Here is a 24,742-nt window from a genome sequence, read left to right on the forward strand (position 1 = left end):
CATGGCATCCGACTGGGCTGCTCTAATTTGCGAGGTCAGGTGGGATTGGATGGTTATGGAAAGAGTCTTCAAACGACGATTCGAGTAATCCTTCCGACTCAAGGCATCAGCTACTACGTTAGCTTTACCTGGGTGGTACTTGATTTCGCACTCGTAATCGTTCAGCAATTCAACCCATCTTCGTTGCCTCATGTTTAACTCTTTTTGATCTAAGATGTGTTGGAGACTCTTGTGGTCGGTGAAAATGGTGCACTTGGTACCATAAAGGTAGTGCCTCAAAATCTTCAGGGCGAAGACCACAGCTCCTAATTCCAGGTCATGGGTGGTATAATTCACCTCATGTGTCTTCAGTTGCCGGGACGCATAAGCTATCACCTTTCCACGCTGCATGGGTATATAGCCTAAACCTTGATTCGACGCATCACAGTAAACTACAAAGTCTTCTGTTCCTTCCGGCAGTGATAGTACCGGTGCACTGCAGAGTGCTTGCTTCAGAGTTTGGAATGCAGCTTCTTGTTTATCCGTCCATTCAAAAGGCACGCCCTTTTGTGTAAGTAAGGTAAGTGGCTTGGCTGTCTTGGAGAAGTTCTGAATAAACCTCCTGTAGTAGCCTGCGAGACCTAAGAATTGACGAATTTCGGTGGGTGTCGTTGGGATCGCCCATCCTTCGATAGCTTTGACTTTAGAAGGATCCACATGTATCCCTTCCTGACTAACAACATGACCCAAAAAGTTCACGCTACGGAGCCAAAACTCACACTTAGAGAGTTTTGCGTATAACCTTTCGGTTCGCAGGGTTTCCAGGATTTAAGGGAGATGTCGGCCGTGTTCTTCTTCGCTTCGGGAATAGACGAGGATATCGTCGATGAAAACGATGACAAAGTTGTCGAGGAATGGTCGGCAGATTCGATTCATTAGGTCCATGAATGCGGCAGGGGCATTCGTTAGACCGAAGGGAATTACGACAAATTCATAATGTCCATAACGAGTTCGGAAAGCGGTTTTCGGAATATCCTCTTCCCGGACTTTGAGTTGGTGGTATCCAGATCGTAGATCTATCTTAAAGAAGTGACTTGCTCCTTGGAGCTGGTCGAATAGATCGTCGATTCGCGGAAGTGGATAGCGGTTTTTGATTGTGAGCTTGTTAAGTTCCCTATAGTCAATACACATCCTAAGGGTACCGTCTTTCTTCTTAACAAAGAGAACCGGAGCTCCCCAAGGTGAGAAGTTGGGTCGGATGAATCATTTGTCCACAAGCTCGCTGAGTTGACTGGACAACTCTTGCATCTCCGCGGGAGCCAATCTGTAGGGCGATTTGGCGATGGGAGTAGCTCCTGGCACTAGATCAATTCGGAACTCGATTTGTCTTTCTGGGGGTATTCCTGGAAGATCCTCCGGAAAGACATCCGGGAAATCGCAAGCCACAGGGATGTTTCGAATATTGATCTCTTCTTTGGACTTATCCACTATATGAGCTAGAAAAGCCAAGTCCTTCTTTCGTAGATACTTCTGTGCCTTAATGCACGAGATAAGACGAAGGTTCGTGCTGGGTTTGTCTCCGTATATAATCAGGGTTTCGTGATTCGGGAGGCGAAGGCGAACGGCCTTCTCGTGACACATAATTTCAGCATGGTGGGGGCTTCACCAATCCATGCCGATAATCACATCAAAACTCCTAATGGAAACAGGCATTAAGTTTATTTGAAAGACGTGATAATTTAAGGTCAGGGTACATCCGTTGTAGATTTCCCCAGTGGATTCTGTTTTCCCATTGGCCATTTCCACCGTAAAGGTTTCATTAAGCTTCTGGGGTTGTTGTTTTAACAAATGTTTGAATTTATTACTCACAAAACTTCGTTCTGCCCCGGTATCAAATAGGATGCATGCATAAGTGTGGTTTAGGAGAAACGTAACGGTAACAACAGCGGGATCCTGCACCGCTTCTCCCTGACCCATAGCTAGCACTCTTCCTGTTCCTCCGTTCCCAGGGTTGTTGATGTTGGGGCAGTTTCGACGGATATGCCCAGTCTTTCCACATCCATAGCAGGTGGGGCTTGATCCTGTGTTATTGCCGCTATTGTTGGTGTTGTTGTTGTTGTTGTTGCGGTTGTTGTTGTTTCCTTGTTGTTGATTCTGGGGAGGATAGGTCCTGCAATACCTTGCCGTGTGACCCTTCTGATTGCAACTGGTACAGTGCATCTCTCTGCATTCGCCATTTTGATGAAGACTGCACTTGTTGCACTTTGGGAGATTCCCAGAATACTGCTTAGGGGCACTTGGATAAGCTGAGGCTGGAGCATGTGGTGTGGAGGGAACTTGGGTGGTTGCAGCATTGACTATCACTGTCTGTTGCTTCTTTGACGACTCTGAGCCTTGTCGTCCTTTTCTTTTGTTGTTCTTTCCTTTCTTGTTGTCACTCTCCTTCTTTCCTTCAGTTTCCACTGGCTTCTCGCCCTTCTTGCTGTTGTGGTCGTATAGTTTCTTAGCCAATCTCTTGGCACTGTCGAAAGTTTCAGGATTTGCAGCTATTACATTTCCTTGAATTGGGGAGGTTAATCCCCAGATGAATCGTTCGATTTTCTTTCCCTCTGAAGTAATCATGCCAGGGCACAACAGTGACAGCTCGCTAAACATTGATATGTATGCATCTATGTCGGAATTTCGGACGGTGAGATTCCACAGCTCTTGCTCCATTTTTTGAATTTCGCCTCGCGGGCAGTACTCAGCCATCAGCATTTCTTTCAACTCCGTCCACGGCATAGCGTTGGCTACGGGGAGAGTCATGGCCTCTACATGTCCATTCCACCAAGTAAGAGCTTGGTCAACGAATGTGCATGCGGCGAACTTCACTTTCACCTCCTCGGGGCATTCACATATCTCAAATACCGATTCCACTTTTTCCATCCATCTCTTTAGAGTTATCATTCCACCCGTGCCATTAAAGGTTCGTGGCTTGGCGTTGGTGAAGTCCTTGTAAGAGCATGTCTTGTTAGGTCCTTGATTTGCTCCGTTGTTCGAACTCCCAGCCCCTTGTCCATTGACTCCACCATTGTTCCCTTGGTGGATTTGCGCCATGGCTGCAGTAACCGCAGCAGATACAGTTGCTTGGAATGCAGCTGAGTTGACTTCAGGTGGGGTTGGTCCAGGGTTTCCACGGGTTGGTCGTTGGGGCATCTTTCTGTCATGGAACGGAAAGATGTTGCGTGCCTATGATTTTTGTGAGATTGTGGTCCTATAAACTAGGTGTATTGCATGAACTTAAGTAGTTTCGCATGTTATCATACAATCATGGATACATAACACATAACTGATAACAACATCACAATAGAACACATAAAACTTTCCATTACTATTATCTGCATTTTGATACATGAAAATTTGCTCGAAAGAGCATACATAAGTGGTGCAAGTTCGGCAGCGTAACGGCTCTATGAGTAGTGTAATCACTTAAACATAGAGTCGATGGTACATAGCATAGATCATATAAGCATAATACTAAGGATAGGTATGACAACTCCTAGTCATGGCGGGATGTGCCAGAGGGTGGTGCTGAAGAAGTTGACTCTCCCTGAAGGCGAGCCACTTGTTGTTCCGCGTCACGGAGGCAAGTCTCCCACCTCAACTGCGTCATGTGAAACTCTCGGATGACCTCTCGCGTCTCCTGTTCTGCACGCTCGATTCTAGTCCGCATCTGGTGCATCTGGTCAACGGTGCTCTGAGCCAGGTCGCCGGTGTTCCGCAGTCGTGTCACCATGACCGGAAGCGCGCGATCAGCTGGTCCTCCCTCCCTCAAGTCGTAGAACTCGCGTGACATGCCAAATGGAGGTCGCTGTCCCTGCTGTCTGCTCCATCTCCAAAGATCGATACCCCAGGGGGGTGTAGGGCCAGTCGGACCCATCCGGTGGGCGGGCACCCTAGTCGGGTAAGGGGGGTTGATGACTTCGGACTCCGTGCCCGAATCACCATCATCGCTAGGTTCCTCCTCGAAGTCCTCTTCAGCTTCCTCTTCCAGGACCTCCACGGGCTCGGCAGGTCCGCCCTCGACTTCCGCCTCAGGTTCCTCTTCAGACCCTTCCTCAGGGTCTTCTTCAGGTTCCTCCTCCAGCCATCCGTTATTTCCCTGATTTGGGAAATACGGATCTCCGGGGTGATGGAAGCCGGCCATACAGTCTGCGAGAGTATATAAATGTACTATTATTCCTAAGATGTTTTAATTATTATGTAAATTGAGTTGATGTTCTTTTCTTGTTAACAAAGGGGTACGTTTTTAGGTTTACCGTCCATCGAGGTTTTCTCGGAGTATGTAATAGTTGTACTTCGGAGAAAATGTAGTTGATCAGGCTACATCCACCCCTTAATACAACTAAAAACAATCCCGACTTAACCAAGATGTCAGTATTTTCTTACTTGATTTGGTATTATGTTCTTTTTCCTATATCGCACAAGTAAAGATGTCTTTATCGTTGCGTTTTGTTTTGTTTTGTTCAGAGTGGTTTTAGTCCCTCTTTGGTTTATAGTTGCATATCAATGTGGGATTAGATATGCCAATTCACTATAAACAGAGCTCTGATACCAACCTGTCACACCCCCGAAACCAGACGGCGGAAACGTCCGAGGGCTCGCGTGACTTAAATTGAATATCATCACAATGAATATGCATGAATCATAACATAAACATCACCATGCATCAATACATTACAACTGATATTGTTCACATCCAGTACATTGTTTTAAACATTACACATTCATAACATAAATTGTTCGAGAGTTTTTAAAACATAACATCCTTACGTACTTGATATTACCCTGCAGCTTACCTGTTACCTGAGAATACAAGTTATTTTGAAAAACGTCAACATATGAAATGTTGGTGAGTTCATAAGCAGGGTTGTGATAAAAATGAATTGTGTAGTTTGTAAACCAAGAAAATCCGATATTTTCTGAAAAGACAGTTGTTTATCAAACTGTGGAGATCCATAAGTTGATGCATGAATGATTTCAAAACGTGTATAAAAAGGGAGTTTGGTACTATAGTTATAGAAGGATACAAGCGAGTGATGTTGATTTCCTCGAAAAACCCGATGTTTTCCGAATACATAAAATACAGTTACTTCTCAAATTGTTATACTGCCACAATGAATGATTTTGATTACTCTTCCTTGATTATTCGGATGGTATTGGATTAATTAATTTTTGTGAGTCGTTATAACCATGCATAATAATGACTAGTTCGTCTGTCTTGGCTACCTATCGTGCGCCGGGATTGGTCTTAAGATTTTGTCACCCTTGACTGGCCGAGTCTAACTGTAGCGAACAGCTGAGGTGTGGGGGAGTCAGCCTCGTATAGACCTATACACAAACTCTCGCTCTCCTTCCAGGTGACTTTGATTATAACTACATACTACGAACGACCCTTGGAGGTATCGCCCGTTATTACTCACTTAACCCAAATAACATTGATTACTATTGATTAACGACCTGAATTTGTTTACTTTGATTACGCATAAGCCTAACAAACGAGGAGAAGAGGAAAACAAAGTCCTGCTACTTTCGTGAGTTATTTCAGGCTGTTGGGTATACGAAGGACACGTTGGTCCATTTCGCATTTGATTACTTGGACCTTACTAGCAGTGCTAGTGGGCCACTAAGGCCCAATAGCACTTAAAAGCCATTGAGGGTCCCTTTAATATGAAATTGGGTCATCGAAGGCCCAATAACATTTATTATTATTATCTCTTGGGCCCGAAAATCATGTGGATGGATCACAAAGGCCCAACAAGCATGATTGGAACTTTCAAGCCCAGAGTTTTGAATGTTTACTTGTTTTAGGTATTGCATAATTGTTGGATGGTTTGATTGAACGATTGTTATTTTTGTATCGACTCGAGACCGGTCGATTTGTTTATAACGATATTTGGATTTATACGTGTATTCATCTTTCAATTTTTGTAAGTCGTAGTTTAGTATTTTTGACTCAATATTCTAGAAATAAAATAATTGACTTAAGAATATTGGTTTGACCTTTTCAGCCCTTCTTTAATAAAAATGACAATTTTAGTCCCTTATATAAAAAAAGACATTTTTGCCCTTAAACTCTTTTCTTGACACTTTTGAATCATAGACTTGTTCAAATGATATTTTTAGCTCAAACTTATTCTTTGGCAGTTTCAGCCCTTCCAGAAAAGTGTTTTTCGGTTAAAGCCCAAACTTTTGCAATTTTTACAATTTTGGCCCAAAATCCAAAAACTTTACATTTTTGATCCTTTTTGGAAAAGACAAGCATTTTTAACCCTTGAAATAGTTTTGTTTACCTCTTTATCCCTTGTTTTGAAGAATTTACCATTTCAGCCCTTTAAAAGTCATATTTTTCGCAACTTTGGGCTTAATGGGCCGAAAAGCCCAAAAATTGGTCCATTAAGCTAATATTTACATTTCAAGTCCCTTGAAGGGCATAATATTCATAAAAACATTTGTTGTAACTGTTTTGACTCTTTTGACCCTTAAGAAAACCGTAAATGACAATTGTTAACCCAACTTTTGTTTATTTGACAATTTAAGCCCAAAAATGGGTTTTTATGTTGCAATATGTTTATCATAATCTTAGAAGTTAATATTCTTGACTTGTTTAGTGTAATATAACTTAGATCATGTTTGCTTTCCTTCTTATGGCATATATCTCGAGATTTCTTCCCTTTTGATTACATATTCATCACAAAAACACATAAAATCACACATACATGCATAAAATCATACATAGCATACACATACACATAGATCTACACATTTTCTTGTATTCTCCCCCATAAAACATATAAAAACTGAAAAGAGAGGGGTATGAACTCACCTTTGTTTGTTGTTTTCGATTTAGGAGGAAGAAATGAAGAAAATTTGGTCCTAGCAAGCCTTCTTGGAAGATCTCGAACTTAGAGGTTTCTAAGATGGTGATCATGAGTTTAAATGAGTTAAGGAGAGATTTTTGATAATACAAAGAATCTAGTTCATGGATCCAATCATGAACTTACCTAAGATGATGATTTTTGTGGAATAACCTCCTTGGAATGCTTCTAACTCTCGAAAATTTGATGAAGAAGAAGGAGTGTTTCTTTGAGAGTGTTTGAGTGAAATGTGTGTGTGTGTGTCTTTCCCTTTGTGGTTCTCGGCCGAATGAAGAAAAAGAGAGAAGGAGAAGAGAGAGTGATGATAAGATGGTTGCTTGGAAATATGAGTTATTGCATGGAGAACCAAAATATAATAAGGAGGTGGCAAGTGGAAAGTCAACTCTTTCCCCCCCTCATTTGTGTAGTTGGGCCGAGAAGAGGAGAAGAAGAAAAAGAAATTGGGCCTTTTTGTGCTTAAGTCCATTTTATGGCCCAATTAGGTGATTTTTCGGCCCATTGGGCTCCCATGATGGTTTACGGCCCAATTTGTCAAAATAATGGGCTTCACAGTCCATTAGAGTTAATTAGGTTAGTTATGGCCCAATGAGGCCCATTAGGGTATTTTATTTCATTCTAGGCCCAATATGGCCCAAAATATTAAAATAAGTGGAAGTGGGTCCAATTAGAGTCCAAATAGGAGTTCTAAGCCCAAAATAGTCAAATTGGAAGCTTATTGGTCCATTAGGCCCAATAAGGAAATCCTAGTCCATAATGGACTTAAACCGGGATTTCTAGGTTTTCCAATTCTTAGTTGACTATTTGCAGTGCTTGTATAAGGTGTTTGATGGAAGTTTTGTTGTTATTGAATAAGCAGTATACATGTTTTCTCATTTTGGTTCACAAATGTTATCATTGTTGTTGTTACAAAGCATCAAAATTTCTAGTTGTGACATCATCCCCCCGTTAGAGGGAATTTCATCCCGAAATTCTTTTGAAAGCTAGATTTGAGAATGCGAGAATAGGTGAGGGTACTTCTACTTCATTTGGTCTTCACGTTCCCATGTGAATTCTGGTCCGCCGCGTTCCATCGAACTTTCACAATCGGAATGCGACTTTGCTTAGTACGCTTCACCTCCCTGTCCATGATTTCGACTGCTTCCTCGATGAATAGGAGATTCTCGTTGATTTCAATCTCTTCAAGTGGATGACGAGAGTTTCGTCGGATAAACACTTTTTCAAATTGGAAACATGGAACACGGGGTGTACACTGCTGAGCTCAGCGGGTAGCTGCAGTCTATAAGCCACTGGACCTATTCGGGCAAGAATCTCGAAGGGTCCAATGTGTCGAGGGTTTAGTTTTCCCGTTTCCCAAAACGAATCACCCCTTTCCAGGGAGAGACCTTCAATAACACCCTATCCCCGACTCTGAATTCCAAGGGCTTTCGCCGCTTATCGGCGTAGCTCTTTTGTCTGTCTCGTGATGATTGTAGTCGGGCTCTGATTTGAATTATCTTCTCGGTCGTCTCGCGTATGATTTCTGGTCCCGTTAGTGCATTGTCTGATGTTTGTCCTTTTGCTAACTGAGTGTCCCCTACCTCTGCCCAACACAACGGTGATCTACATTTACACCCATACAATGCCTCGAAAGGAGCGACTTTGATGCTCGAGTGATAACTGTTGTTGTATAAGAATTCGATCAAAGGAAAGTGGGTATCCTACGACTTTCCAAAGTCTCACACACGCGCGAAGCATGTCTTCAAGGGTTCGAATGGTTCATTCGGTTTGACCATCCGTTTATGGGTGGTAGGCAGTGCTCAGGTCAAGTTGTGTTCCCATAGCTTTCTGAAGGGTTTGCCAAAAGCGTGAAGTAAACCTACTATCTCTATCTGAGATGATAGATATTGGCACTCCGTGGAGTCTCACAATTTCCTTGATATAGATCCTTGTCAGACGTTCCATCTTGTATGATTCTTTTGTTGGCAGGAAATGAGCGGATTTTGTCAATCTTTCGACTATTACCCATATGGTATCCAAACCATCAGTCGACTTGGGTAGTTTGGTCACAAAGTCCATAGTAATCCTTTCCCATTTCCACTCGGGAATTACTGGTTGTTGTAGTAATCCCGAGGGCTTCTGATATTCCACCTTTACTTTAGCACATGTGAGGCATTTGCTAACGTAAGTGGCAATTTCTGCCTTCATGTTAGGCCACCAATAATGTTGCTTGATATCCAACTACATTTTATCTGAACCCGGATGAATGGAGTATCGCGTCTTGTGAGCTTCATTCATGACTACTTCTCTGAATCCCCCAAGTTTAGGGACCCAAATGCGGTTCATGAAGTAATATGTTCCGTCCTCTTTCACTTCGAAATTCCTTTCCATTCCACGTAGCGCTTCGCTCGTTCTGTCTTCTGCCTTCATGGCATCCGACTGGGCTGCTCTGATTTGCGAGGTCAGGTGGGATTGGATGGTTATGGAGAGAGTCTTCAAACGACGATTCGAGTAATCCTTCTGACTCAAGGCATCAGCTACTACGTTAGCTTTACCTGGGTGGTACTTGATTTCGCACTCGTAATCGTTCAGCAATTCAACCCATCTTCGTTGCCTCATGTTTAACTCTTTTTGATCTAAGATGTGCTGGAGACTCTTGTGGTCGGTGAAAATGGTGCACTTGGTACCATAAAGTTAGTGCCTCCAAATCTTCAGGGCGAAGACCACAGCTCCTAATTCCAGGTCATGGGTGGTATAATTCACCTCATGTGTCTTCAGTTGTCGGGACGCTTAAGCTATCACCTTTCCACGATGCATGAGTACATAGCCTAAACCTTGATTCGACGCATCACAGTAAACTACAAAGTCTTCTGTTCCTTCCGGCAGTGGTACCGGTGCACTGCATAGTGCTTGCTTCAGAGTTCGGAATGCAGCTTCTTGTTTATCCGTCCATTCAAAAGGCACGCCCTTTTGTGTAAGAAAGGTAAGTGGCTTGGCTGTCTTGGAGAAGTTCTGAATAAACCTCCTCTAGTATCCTGCAAGACCTAAGAATTGACGAATTTCGGTGGGTGTCGTTGGGATCGCCCATCCTTCGATAGCTTTGACTTTAGAAGGATCCACATGTATCCCTTCCTGACTAACAACATGACCCAAAAAGTTCACGTTGCGGAGCCAAAACTCACACTTAGAGAGTTTTGCGTATAACCTTTCGGTTCGCAGGGTTTCCAGGATTTGTCGGAGATGTCGGCCGTGTTCTTCTTCGCTTCGGGAATAGACGAGGATATCGTCGATGAAAACGATGACAAAGTTGTCGAGGAATGGTCGGCAGATTCGATTCATTAGGTCCATGAATGCGGCAGGGGCATTCGTTAGACCGAAGGGCATTACGACAAATTCATAATGTCCATAACGAGTTCGGAAAGCGGTTTTGGGAATATCCTCTTCCCGGACTTTGAGTTGGTGGTATCCAGATCGCAGATCTATATTAGAGAAGTGACTTGCTCCTTGGAGCTGGTCGAATAGATCGTCGATTCGCGGAAGTGGATAACGGTTTTTGATAGTGAGCTTGTTAAGTTCCCTATAGTCAATACACATCCTAAAGGTACCGTCTTTCTTCTTAACAAAGAGAACCGGAGCTCCCCAAGGTGAGAAGCTGGGTCGGATGAATCCTTTGTCCAAAAGCTCGCTGAGTTGACTGGACAACTCTTGCATCTCCGCGGGAGCCAATCTGTAGGGCGATGGCGATGGGAGTAGCTCCTGGCACTAGATCAATTCGGAACTCGATTTGTCTTTCTAGGGGTATTCCTGGAAGATCCTCCGGAAAGACATCCGGGAAATCGCAAGCCACAGGGATGTTTCGAATATTGATCACTTCTTTGGACTTATCCACTATATGAGCTAGAAAAGCCAAGTCATTCTTTCGTAGATACTTCTGTGCCTTAATGCACGAGATAAGACGAAGGTTCGTGCTGGGTTTGTCTCCGTATATAATCAGGGTTTCGTGATTCGGGAGGCCAAGGCGAACGACCTTCTCGTGACACATAATTTCAGCATGGTGGGGGCTTAACCAATCCATGCCGATAATCACATCAAAACTCCTAATGGAAACAGGCATTAAGTTTATTTGAAAGACGTGATGATTTAAGTTCAGGGTACATCCGTTGTAGATTTCCCCAGTGGATTCTGTTTTCCCATTGGCCATTTCCACCGTAAAGGTTTCATTAAGCTTCTGGGGTTGTTGTTTTAACATATGTTTGAATTTATTACTCACAAAACTTCGTTCTGCCCCGGTATCAAATAGGATGCATGCATAAGTGTGGTTTAGGAGAAACATACCGGTAACAACAGTGGGATCCTGCACCGCTTCTCCCTGACCCATAGCTAGCACTCTTCCTGTTCCTCCGTTCCCAGGGTTGTTGATGTTGGGGCAGTTTCGACGGATATGCCCAGTCTTTCCACATCCATAGCAGGTGGGGCTTGATCCTGTGTTATTGCCGCTATTGTTGGTGTTGTTGTTGTTGTTGTTGTTGTTGTTGTTGTTGTTGTTGTTGTTGTTGTTGCGGTTGTTGTTGTTTCCTTTTTGTTGATTCTGGGGAGGATAGGTCCTGCAATACCTTGCCGTGTGACCCTTCCGATTGCAACTGGTACAGTGCATCTCTCTGCATTCGCCATTATGATGAAGACTGCACTTGTTGCACTTTGGGAGATTCCCAGAATACTGCTTAGGGGCACTTGGATAAGCTGAGGCTGGAGCATGTGGTGTGGAGGGAACTTGGGTGGTTGCAGCATTGACTGTCACTGTCTGTTGCTTCTTTGACGACTCTGAGCCTTGTCGTCCTTTTCTTTTGTTGTTCTTTCCTTTCTTGTTGTCACTTTCCTTCTTGCCTTCAGTTTCCACTGGCTTCTCGCCCTTCTTGCTGTTGTGGTCGTACAGTTTCTTAGCCAATCTCTTGGCACTGTCGAAAGTTTTAGGATTTGCAGCTATTACATTTCCTTGAATTGGGGAGGTTAATCCCGAGATGAATCGTTCGATTTTCTTTCCCTCTGAAGTAATCATGCCAGGGCACAACAGTGACAACTCGCTAAACCTTGATATGTATGCATCTATGTCGGAATTTCGGACGGTGAGATTCCACAGCTCTTGCTCCATTTTCTGAATTTCTCCTCGCGGGCAGTACTCAGCCATCAACTTTTCTTTCAACTCCGTCCACAGCATAGCGTTGGCTACGGGGAGAGTCATGGCCTCTACATGTCCATTCCACCAAGTAAGAGCTTGGTCAACGAATGTGCATGCGGCGAACTTCACTTTCACCTCCTCGGGGCATTCACATATCTCAAATACCGATTCCACTTTTTCCAATCTCTTTAGAGTTATCATTCCACCCGTGCCATTAAAGGTTCGTGGCTTGGCGTTGGTGAAGTCCTTGTAAGAGCATGTCTTGGTAGGTCCTTGATTTGCTCCGTTGTTCGAACTCCCAGCCCCTTGTCCATTGACTCCACCATTGTTCCCTTGGTGGATTTGCGCCATGGCTGCAGTAACCGCAGCAGATACAGCTGCTTGGAATGCAGCTGAGTTGACTTCAGGTGGGGTTGGTCGTTGGGGCATCTTTCTGTCATGGAACGGAAAGATGTTGCGTGCCTATGATTTTTGTGAGATTGTGGTCCTATAAACTAGGTGTATTGCATGAACTTAAGTAGTTTCGCATGTTATCATACAATCATGGATACATAACACATAACTGATAACAACATCACAATAGAATACATAAAATTTTCCATTACTATTATCCGCATTTTGATACATGAAAATTTGCTCGAAAGAGCATACATAAGTGGTGCAAGTTCGGCAGCGTAACGGCTCTATGAGTAGTGTAATCACTTAAACATAGAGTTGATGGTACATAGCATAGATCATATAAGCATAATACTAAGGATAGGTATGACTAGTCCTAGTCATGGCGGGATGTGCCAGAGGGTGGTGCTGAAGAAGTTGACTCTCCCTGAAGGCGAGCCACTTGTTGTTCCGCGTCACGGAGGCGAGTCTCCCACCTCAACTGCGTCATGTGAAACTCTCGGATGACCTTTCGCGTCTCCTGTTCTGCACGCTCGACTCTAGTCCGCATCTGGTGCATCTGGTCACCGGTGCTCTGAGCCAGGTCGCCGGTGTTCCGTAGTCGTCTCACCATGACCGGAAGCGCGCGATCAGCTGGTCCTCCCTCCCTCAAGTCGTAGAACTCGCGTGACATGCCAAATGGAGGTCGTTGTCCCTGCTGTCTGCTCCATCTCCAAAGATCGATACCCCAGGGGGTGTAGGGCCAGTCGGACCCATCCGGTGGGCGGGCACCCTAGTCGGGTAAGGGGGGTTGATGACTTCGGACTCCGCGTCCGAATCACCATTATCGCTAGGTTCCTCCTCGAAGTCCTCTTCGGCTTCCTCTTCCAGGACCTCCACGGGCTCGGCAGGTCCGCCCTCGACTTCCGCCTCAGGTTCCTCTTCAGACCCTTCCTCAGGGTCTTCTTCAGGTTCATCCTCCAGCCATCCGTTATTTCCCTGATTAGGGAAATACGGATCTCCGGGGTGATGGAAGCCGGCCGTACAGTCTGCGAGAGTATATAAATGTACTATTATTCCTAAGATGTTTTAATTATTATGTAAATTGAGTTGATGTTCTTTTCTTAGTAACAAAGGGGTACGTTTTTAGGTTTACCGTCCATCGAGGTTTTCTCGGAGTATGTAATAGTTGTACTTCGGAGAAAATGTAGTTGATCAGGCTACATCCACCCCTTAATACAATTAAAAACAATCCCGACTTAACCAAGATGTCAGTATTTTCTTACTTGATTTGGTATTATGTTCTTTTTCCTATATCGCACAAGTAAAGATGTCTTTATCGTTGCGTTTTGTTTTGTTTTGTTCAGAGTGGTTTTAGTCCCTCTTTGGTTTATAGTTGCATATCAATGTGGGATTAGATATGCCAATTCACTATAAACAGAGCTCTGATACCAACCTGTCACACCCCCGAAACCAGACGGCGGAAACGTCCGAGGGCTCGCGTGACTTAAATTGAATATCATCACAATGAATATGCATGAATCATAACATAAACATCACCATGCATCAATACATTACAACTGATATTGTTCACATCCAGTACATTGTTTTAAATATTACACATTCATAACATAAATTGTTCGAGAGTTTTTAAAACATAACATCCTTACGTACTTGATATTACCCTGCAGCTTACCTGTTACCTGAGAATACAAGTTATTTTGAAAAACGTCAACATATGAAATGTTGGTGAGTTCATAAGCAGGGTTGTGATAAAAATGAATTGTGTAGTTTGTAAACCAAGAAAATCCGATATTTTCTGAAAAGACAGTTGTTTATCAAACTGTGGAGATCCATAAGTTGATGCATGAATGATTTCAAAACGTGTATAAAAAGGGAGTTTGGTACTATAGTTATAGAAGGATACAAGCGAGTGATGTTGATTTCCTCGAAAAACCCGATGTTTTCCGAATACATAAAATACAGTTACTTCTCAAATTGTTATACTGCCACAATGAATGATTTTGATTACTCTTCCTTGATTATTCGGATGGTATTGGATTAATTAATTTTTGTGAGTCGTTATAACCATGCATAATAATGACTAGTTCGTCTGTCTTGGCTACCTATCGTGCGCCGGGATTGGTCTTAAGATTTTGTCACCCTAGACTGGCCGAGTCTAACTGTAGCGAACAGCTGAGGTGTGGGGGAGTCACCCCCGTATAGATCTATACACAAACTCTCGCTCTCCTTCCAGGAGACTTTGATTATAACTACAGACTACGAACGACCCTTGGAGGTATCGCCCGTTATTACTCACTTAACCCAAATAACATTGATTACTATTGATTAACGACCTGAATTTGTTTACTTTGATTAAGCATAAGCCTAACAAACGAAGTCCTGCTACTTTCGTGAGTTATTTCAGGCTGTTGGGTATACGAAGGACACGTTGGTCCATTTCGCATTTGATTACTTAGACCTTACTAGCAGTGCTAGTAGGCCACTAAGGCCCAATAGCACTTAAAAGCCATTGAGGGTCCCTTTAATATGAAATTGAGTCATCGAAGGCCCAATAACATTTATTATTATTATCTCTTGGGCCCGAAAATCATGTGGATGGATCACAAAGGCCCAACAAGCATGATTGGAACTTTCAAGCCCAGAGTTTTGAATGTTTACTTGTTTTAGGTATTGCATAATTGTTGGATGGTTTGATTGAACGATTATTATGTTGGGTTATGAGCATTCTAACACTTCTAAGTGTACATGCAACCCTAAATACCTTGGATCTATGTTTTCTCTATTATACATACAATTATGAACATCCAAGGTATTATCCTAATCTAGCATACAAAATAATAAATATAACAAGATAGAATACATACCTCTTTGATATAGAATGTCTTCATGAAGCTTGAGTGCCTAGTGCCCCAAGTGTGACACCTCAAATGGTTCACACAACACCAAATACACTTGGAATAACTTGAGAGAAACTTGAACACTCCTTGAAATCGTCTAGCCCTCACACTCACACATTAGTGCACGATTTCTTGAGCCATGGGATTCTTTTATATGGTGGCTATTAGGGTTACACCATGTAACTCATAACTTTACCCATTCCTTATGCTCCATGGATTTTAACCTCCATGGAGTATCCATGGGTCACCCCATGGACTTAGTCCAACATAAGGAATCTTGGATCACAAGCCCACATATATAAGAATGAATGATTTACACAATCAACCCATATATTTAATTAGTCTCCTTTTGATCACTTAATTAATTCCAAATTAATTCTTGATCAATACTAATTAAATAACCTTATTAATATATTAGAACTTATAATATATTAACCAACCTTAAGTGTTATTTCTCTCATTATAGTCTATCCAAATGCATGATGCCATGCAACCCAAATGGACCATGCCGGGTCGGGTCAAGTCTTACCAATTATAGTTATGGACTTAGACATTAATCCAACAGTCTCCCACTTGGATAAGTCTAAAACTATTATTGCATATGACTTCAGGAACCGATCAGCAATCGTAGCTCTCAAAAGCTTCTGTCGAACTCTGACCTTGTCGATGAACTCTGACCTTTGTCAATGACTTGTCCATTAGATAAGGGATCATATATTCCTCCATTCTAGATATCATATGGACTGAGACATGGATTATCAATCATTCTCTCTGTCCATTTGTTGTTTCCCGATTTCCGATTCATGATGACTGACTGATTGAACAAATCAAATCAGTCCTGGCTTGGCCAAGCACTCACATGTATCATCTTTAAATCATCGAGGGGCCCACAGATATCGCTTTTATCCCGAAGGTAAAAGGAATGGATAAACTTCGACTCATATGGCTTGTTCTACTACTTGTTGAATCATACACAAAGGCACGTTTTATAACATCGAGTTACCAATGCGTTTTCGTGCAATCAATGTATAACCAACTCATAGTAACAACTCATATCTCTAGGTTTGAAGAATATAAGATATTATCGTCTCATGATCACTCGTGATAAAATCCATGAAGTGATTCAAATGAGCGCGGGTTGAATCCAATACTCAGAACTTATGAGCACTCATGAGTGTTGTAGCACCACTTTGTCCACCAACTTGGACCTCTACAAACCAACCCATGACAGTCTTGATTCATATCTACTTCCAACATATGACCGACTGTGGATGGTTTGAATAACTTAATCATTCAGGAAGAGCGACTTAGTTATTCTGGAAGTCAAAACATGCAAAGTGAAACACAAGAATAAATGAATCAAATATGGTATCAAACCCTATGAATATAAATAAAGACTTTTATTTATCACCATACTGATTACTCATTATTCATTGTTTCGGTTTTATCAACTTTATACTTGAATTTAAAACAATAGTTGTCCCATGCTCCAAGCATGTACACTATGTTTTCTAAACACTAGTCATGCCATACACCAAGTATGCATATTATGTTTGTCTATGATCTTTACTTTGTAAAATATATCAATTGAACATCACTCCAATGATCCTCTTTTCACAGTCCCAAATCCTTACTGCAAATGCAAGAATTCCAAATTCATGCCATTTACTGAAATCTGTTAGATTCTAAACTTATATGCATTGATCCTCTTAATGATTATGCACGAAGTCAGAAAGACTTGACAACAATCATTACAGAACATTCCAAAGGAGATCAGCTCCTTGGAAACATCCTTCTTTCATTAAGTTTCCTAATCTTACACAGATTGAATAATTTCTAACTTTGAAACATTTCCATATTCCATTTTGACTATCACTTCTGAACAAGAGTTGCCTCCTTACAGATTATGTCAATATGGTCCTTCCAGAATTAACATTATACTTCCAACTGTCCTTGAGCAACCAATCTTTGGTAAACCTTAGATTGTCCTCGACAATTGCTTAATCATTTTAGTCATATCCAATTCTAGACCTTTTCCCTTCATAATGCCCCAGGCATTTGGAAAATTTTAGAAAGGATGAATATAGCACATGTAATCGATCCTATATCCGAAGCATATGGGACACGATTCATGATGTCTCACATAAAGACTAAACCAGTCTTTTGCTATAATATTTCCATTTCAATTTGCCAAGTTCTCAAAATTCAGATTATGAAAAGGGATGCCGTAATCATAATCGAATTTTAGAACGCAAATAATGGACCCATATATAGAATTTCCTTATGTTGAGCCATTCCAACATGAAATTTATATATATATCCTTGATTATATACGATTAAAATCTCAATCTAAGCTTTTAGAATTGAAATGAAGTATAATTTCCTCTCCCTTAATTATAGCAAAACAACTTTTTCAACCCCTGCAACCTCACGAATTGAAACTTTTGTTTTCTATAATTAACATTGCTAACTTGCAACCTTTGTCATAATTATCATGCTCCCACTAACATGATGATTATTAGCATAACACTTATGCTCCCACTAGCTTTTACATGTACTCAGAAATCAGCTGACTTTCTTACCAAAGTTCAGATTTCTGATACTAGATTGTTTTGATAAAACTTTATCAAAATCATACACCTCTCTTAGATAGCTCACATGTGTGTCTAAACAATTTTAGAACTATGAAAAGGGATGCCGTAATCATAGTCTCAATTGTTTAGACCTTTGCCACTTCTCACAAGTCCATGTTAGTGTGCCGGTAAACCACACACGCTCCACTAACGACTTTGAGAATGCAAATATCACAATTGCTATCTAGCTAAAATCTACTTAGTGAAAGTGTTTCCTCACCATCATTTTCATGAATCAGAGAGAAACCTTATGACACTTAGATTTAATAGTGTATGTGTTCTTATCCATGTGAGTTTGTCAAAACCATAATCACAAGACAAGGTTAGTGACAAATCCAAACTAATATTGATTAAACTTGTGCAATCTTAAATTCTTGCCATTTGGCAGCTCAGGTGCCTGCCATTGCTTCCAAGTAGTTGTGCAACCAATTGAGAACTCTCAGAACTCCTATGCAAAGCCAACTTGAATAGGCACAAAAATTTCAACACGATAGGTTATAAACCTCAAGTCGTGTGCTAGTGAAGGACTTTAGGTTTTATTCTTGATTAAGTCGTGAAACTTTCAAGAGCTTTAAGACTCCCACTGTCCTCTTGACATATAAGACTCCCTTGTCAAATATTCAAGAGATAGTGCGGATTCTTTATCAAGACTAACACTTTACACAATTGGCCTAAGTTGGTCTCTGTTTTATCCAAAACATCACAACTTACCAATTTCAAATGTACAAGAGTAGATAACCTTTTACTCTTACATTTGACTAGTGTTAACAAACCCTCTTTAAGATATGTCACTCAAGTTACAATCTTGGAGTATGACTCTAAGAATTGTTTTGGAACGAAGTATGACTCATCTTTTTTATTTAACCATTTCAACAATTCATGACTCCTCTTCTTAGTCATAAGAATGCACTAAGATGACTTTAGAGGACCAATTGTGATATGGTATCTTAATCATTAATATGATCATAAACATGATACTAAAGTACTCTCCCATCTTTTCAGATTTGAGAAACTTTTATCTTTCTGCCATACTTTGATTCTTCTTATTCGTTCTGTCTCACATTGAAACTTCTCCAATGCTACAGACTTATACTTAAACTTATAAGTATAACCATATTTACTGAACTTAAGTAAATCATGACGAATAGTCTTCTTGATCTTTTGTGGTGGACTTGACCAGTGCACAAGAATGTGTACTCGATCTCTTAGTCCTTTCCTTATTCACATAAGGAATTAGTCTTAATTTTCCAAGCTGAAAGTTCTCATTCATCATACTATACAACTTGCATGATTCCAAGTTTCGGTCCAATTGAACCTTGGGTGATGAGAATCTTTCCTTATTTGGTAATATTAGACACTACCACAACCGAAAGAATCAAATCCATTTTTCCAATATTGCTATCAATGGAATCTTATAAGCAACAACTTTTCACAAATGCCATTGTAAGGATACTTAAAATAAATAAAATCAAAACCTTTTTCTTTTATTTTAAAACTTTGCGGAAAAACTTATGCTTACAATCCATATGAAAACCTTGTTGTTATCTATTCCTAAGCAATATAAATATCATAACTCTTAAGTAATAGCCCAAAATTCTGATCACCGAACCATGCGATTGAAATCCATCTTCGCGATCAGAATCAGCATGTACTTAATAGAGTTAGACAATGGACTTTACCTGAAGTAGAGCCAAACTTATTGACTTTAACATCCTTAGGTAAATTTGGCAGCTTCGTAACCAATGCCCCTTCCTTTGGCAATAGTTACCTATGGACCCTTGATAATGGGACTATCTCAGACTTCGCCTCTCTCTTTACCATTGGGTCAACCGAGTTGACTGTGGCCGATCCCTTTCCATTGGGAAGAGAGAGCTTTACTGGATATCCAATGTCATCATTGTCAATGTCCATAGTGTTTTAGGAAGTTGATCTTAGCAAATAGATAAGATCATTAAGGGTCTTGTCTTAGTCTGTTTCATAGGATTCCCAAAAGAACTCACTATGTGACTTAGAAAGTAGTTGAGCCACCAACTTTCTCAAGACTTTGACACCCAACTCTCCCGGCTTGTCAATATGTGACTACATCTCCAAGATGTGATCACACCTAGACCTTGCCTTGCCAATAGGGCTTGAGTGACCTTAAACTTTTTAGGAACTTGTGGGTTAGGGAGAATAATTGGAGGAGGTGAAAGAAGTATGATATCCATGGGACATCATCTTCATTTAGGAAAGCTTGTTTCAAGAGACTTGGGAAGATCATAAATGTCTAGACCAGACATCTTTTTGGGAGATATTCAAGATAGTTGATTTAAAGTCCTTAATATGACACCCAATATGAAATATTAAGGCTAGGACCCAACAAACTATTTTATAACTTAGAAGAGGGATGCCATAATCCAAGCTATAAAATATTTGAAGGTAGGTGAATGACGATTCACCAATTTCCATCATGAAAAACGAAATGATTTATTAGGTTTTAATTGGATTTGAAAGTCCTAGATCTTTGAGATTCATTGAACTGTTCAAAGGCATGTTTCAATCTCGAGTGTGCCCTTCAGGTTTTGTGACTGGGATGCCGAGGATCACAAAACAAGGTGTGAATAACCATGCAAATATACTTGGTACCCTTAATATTTACCCCTTAATCAGTGTGCCGGTTAACCACACACGCTTCACCGATACTATGATAAATATTAAGTTACCCTTTGCCTACCTTGTTAAGTCCAGGTTAGTGTGCCGGTTAACCACACACGCTCCACTAACGACTTAAGCAAAGTGCAAAGTGTAATTTCATGGGTTAGCACCAAATTCACATTTTCCTAAGTAACTAAGATTGGGTATTAATAAGAGTTTAGTTACTTAGTATTTATCATTAATACTTTTAATGAAAGGAGAATTATAGTCCTTGTCCTACCCGTTCGGCTAACGACCCTCCACCAGTCAAGGAAGCGGTGGGTGAGAGTGGACACCCATTAAACTGCCATTTTATAGGCAGTAACCTTATACCCCCTTATAGACCGGCTTCGTGAATGAGGCCTACTAACGGTAAGACTGACTTTACTCTTATACATATATATAAATATTATTAACTTATAATATTATAAAGTATAAGGGTTGAATTTTAACTTTTAAAATTCTAAGGGCTAACTTGGAATTAAAGTATTCATAAGTGAATACTTTTCAAATTCCAAAACTTGAGGGCAAGTTTTGAAACTATTCAAAACTAATTAATTCCATAACTTATGAGTTTAAAGTAGTTTTAATTAAAAAAAAAAAAAAACTCTTCAAGTTCCATAACTTGAGGACAAGTTATGGAAGACTTTAAACTAATTAATAAAATTTTTTTTTTTTTTATTGTAACTTATGGAACTAATTAAGGTTACACTTTTTTTTGTTTAATTTAATGAAGAGACTCTTGAACCTCCATAACTTGAGGACAAGTTATGGAGTCATAAAACCATTTAATTAGGACTAGACTCTTCATTTTGTGACCTTTGCCAACTTTTATGAGTTTTATGATTCTTAAATGTGACTTTTCATATAACTTGAGGACAAGTTACAAAAACACACTTTGGAATCAATTCCTAGATTAAAATGGATTGAAAACAACTATTTCACACAACTTTTCTATTAATCTAAGAACCTCATAAGAACAAGATAATTCAAATCATCAATCTTCAAGAAATTAGCATGAACATACAAACTAATACAAATCTTGAAATTATGACAATTATCTTAGAAATTGGATTAGCATGAACATTACCACATCAAAAACAAGTTTATAAGTCCAAAAACATCTTAGGGTAATGTTCCTAGTCCAATTCCAGCCAAAACAATCGAATATATGCATCCAACTCGATTTTTCAGCTACTTTTGCAAGTATAACAAGAAAACAAGCCTAGGCTCTGATACCACTGTTGGGTTATGAGCATTCTAACACTCCTAAGTGTACATGCAACCCTAAATACCTTGGATCTATGTTTTCTCTATTATACATACAATTATGAACATCCAAGGTATTATCCTAATCTAGCATCAAAAATAATAAATATAACAAGATAGAATACATACCTCTTTGATGTAGAATGTCTTCATGAAGCTTGAGTGCCTAGTGCCCCAAGTGTGACACCTCAAATGGTTCACACAACACCAAATACACTTGGAATAACTTGAGAGAAACTTAAACACTCCTTGAAATCGTCTAGCCCTCACACTCACACATTAGTGCACGATTTCTTGAGCCATGGGATTCTTTTATATGGTGGCTATTAGGGTTACACCATGTAACTCATAACTTTACCCATTCCTTATGCTCCATGGATTTTAACCTCCATGGAGTATCCATGGGTCACCCCATGGACTTAGTCCAACATAAGGAATCTTGGATCACAAGCCCACATATATAAGAATGAATGATTTACACAATCAACCCATATATTTAATTAGTCTCCTTTTGATCACTTAATTAATTCCAAATTAATTCTTGATCAATACTAATTAAATAACCTTATTAATATATTAGAACTTATAATATATTAACCAACCTTAAGTGTTATTTCTCTCATTATAGTCTATCCAAATGCATGATGCCATGCAACCCAAATGGACCATGCCGGGTCGGGTCAAGTCTTACCAATTATAGTTATGGACTTAGACATTAATCCAACATGTTATTTTTGTATCGACTCGAGACCGGTCGATTTGTTTATAACGATATTTGGATTTATACGTGTATTCATCTTTCAATTTTTGTAAGTCATAGTTTAGTATTTTTGACTCAATATTCTAGAAATAAAATAATTGACTTAAGAATATTGGTTTGACCTTTTCAGCCCTTCTTTAATAAAAATGACAATTTTAGTCCCTTATATAAAAAAGACATTTTTGCCCTTAAACTCTTTTCTTGACATGTTTGAATCATAGACTTGTTCAAATGATATTTTTAGCTCAAACTTATTCTTTGGCAGTTTCAGCCCTTCCAGAAAAGTGTTTTTCGGTTAAAGCCCAAACTTTTGCAATTTTTACAATTTTGGCCCAAAATCCAAAAACTTTACATTTTTTATCCTTTTTGGAAAAGACAAGCATTTTTAACCCTTGAAATAGTTTTGTTTAACTCTATATCCCTTGTTTTGAATAATTTACCATTTCAGCCCTTTAAAAGTCATATTCTTCGCAACTTTGGGCTTAATGGGCCAAAAAGCCCAAAAATTGGTCCATTAAGCTAATATTTACATTTCAAGTCCCTTGAAGAGCATAATATTCATAAAAACATTTGTTGTAACTGTTTTGACTCTTTTGACCCTTAAGAAAACCGTAAATGACAATTTTTAACCCAACTTTTGTTTATTTGACAATTTAAGCCCAAAAATGGGTTTTTATGTTGCAATATGTTTATCATAATCTTAGAAGTTAATATTCTTGACTTGTTTAGTGTAATATAACTTAGATCATGTTTGTTTTCCTTCTTATGGCATAGATCTCGAGATTTCTTCCCTTTTGATTACATATTCATCACAAAAACACATAAAATCACACATACATGCATAAAATCATACATAGCATACACATACACATAGATCTACACATTTTCTTGTATTCTCCCCCATAAAACATATAAAAACCGAAAAGAGAGGGGTATGAACTCACCTTTGTTTGTTGTTTTCGATTTAGGAGGAAGAAATGAAGAAAATTTGGTCCTAGCAAGCCTTCTTGGAAGATCTCGAACTTAGAGGTTTCTAAGATGGTGATCATGAGTTTAAATGAGTTAAGGAGAGATTTTTTATAATACAAAGAATCTATATCATGGATCCAAGCATGAACTTACCTAAGATGATGATTTTTGTGGAATAACCTCCTTGGAATGCTTCTAACTCTCGAAAATTTGATGAAGAAGAAGGAGTGTTTCTTTGAGAGTGTTTGAGTGAAATGTGTGTGTGTGTGTCTTTCCCTTTGTGGTTCTCGGCCGAATGAAGAAAAAGAGAGAAGGAGAAGAGAGAGTGATGATAAGATGGTTGCTTCAAAATATGAGTTATTGCATGGAGAACCAAAATATAATAAGGAGGTGGCAAGTGGAAAGCCAACTCTTTCCCCCCCTCATTTGTGTAGTTGGGCCGAGAAGAGGAGAAGAAGAAAAAGAAATTGGGCCTTTTTGTGCTTAAGTCCATTTTATGGCCCAATTAGGTGATTTTTCGGCCCATTGGGCTCCCATGATGGTTTACGGCCCAATTTGTCAAAATAATGGGCTTCATAGTCCATTAGAGTTAATTAGGTTAGTTATGGCCCAATGAGGCCCATTAGGGTATTTTATTTCATTCTAGGCCCAATATGGCCCAAAATGTTAAAATAAGTGGAAGTGGGTCCAATTAGAGTCCACATAGGAGTTCTAAGCCCAAAATAGTCAAATTGGAAGCTTATTGGTCCATTAGGCCCAATAAGGAAATCCTAGTCCATAATGGACTTAAACCGGGATTTCTAGGTTTTCCAATTCTTAGTTGACTATTTGCAGTGCTTGTATAAGGTGTTTGATGGAAGTTTTGTTGTTATTGAATAAGCATTATACATGTTTTCTCATTTTGGTTCACAAATGTTATCATTGTTGTTGTTACAAAGCATCAAAATTTCTAGTTGTGACACTACAAATGCATTATAACATATATAGGCTCAACTAAACATTTGGATCTTCATAAAATCATCAACCATAATACTAGCATGATTCATAATTGCTTTTACCAAAATTTTCTAAATTAGCCCGAGCAATTTTAATGC

This window comes from Lactuca virosa, chromosome 5, assembly GCF_052849685.1.
Source record: "Lactuca virosa cultivar CGN04683 chromosome 5, Lactuca_virosa_CGN04683_v6, whole genome shotgun sequence".
NCBI classification, from domain to species: Eukaryota; Viridiplantae; Streptophyta; class Magnoliopsida; order Asterales; family Asteraceae; genus Lactuca; species Lactuca virosa.